This window comes from Sinocyclocheilus rhinocerous, unplaced genomic scaffold, assembly GCF_001515625.1.
Source record: "Sinocyclocheilus rhinocerous isolate Xijiao unplaced genomic scaffold, SAMN03320098_v1.1 scaffold16077, whole genome shotgun sequence".
NCBI lineage: Eukaryota > Metazoa > Chordata > Actinopteri > Cypriniformes > Cyprinidae > Sinocyclocheilus > Sinocyclocheilus rhinocerous.
In genome coordinates this window covers 487-970 of record NW_015653661.1, presented here as the reverse complement: position 1 = coordinate 970, position 484 = coordinate 487, and the positions used below count along the sequence as shown (strand labels likewise).

General features: G+C 47.1%; 1 long non-coding RNA gene across 1 annotated transcript; it reads left to right on the top strand.

Moving 5' to 3' along the window:
• Nucleotides 1–15: 15 nt before the first annotated feature.
• Nucleotides 16–203, top strand: LOC107716523 (uncharacterized). The gene is made up of 2 exons (XR_001637221.1): nt 16–129; nt 165–203. It is a non-coding gene; the product is annotated as an uncharacterized LOC107716523 (long non-coding RNA).
• The last annotated feature ends 281 nt before the right edge of the window (nt 204–484 follow it).

Below are 484 nucleotides of genomic sequence, written 5' to 3'. Positions count from 1 at the left end.
CAGATCTAGGTTCCTTTGCTCTCTCACTCTTTGAAGGACGTTTACATCTCAGAACATAGTTGATGACTCTTCTGAGTACATTGTCCTGCTCTTGGAGACTGGAGAGTCTAGAAAACGGGATTGCTACAGGTCTTCAGAAAGTCTGGAAAACGGGATTGCTACAGACGGGTCTTCAGAAGGAAGCTGGAGTGATGTTGGACTGGCTACGGGCAAAAGACTAACCTCATCACCAGAGTGAACACTCAACGCAGCAGAAACTTCAGCAGCGTCAAAAGATCCAGGACAGGAGTTGTTCACATCATCCTGTGGCTCATTCTCAGTTTCACCATCGCTGGTAGCCTGCACATTCTGACAGTGGTTAGAGACACGAAAGGCATCTTGGACGGTACCGGTAACAACACCATTGACCTCATCCAGAAGAGAAACATATGGTTCTTTCAACAGACGATGGCTGACACAAGACTTAACAAAGGGCTCTCTGCTT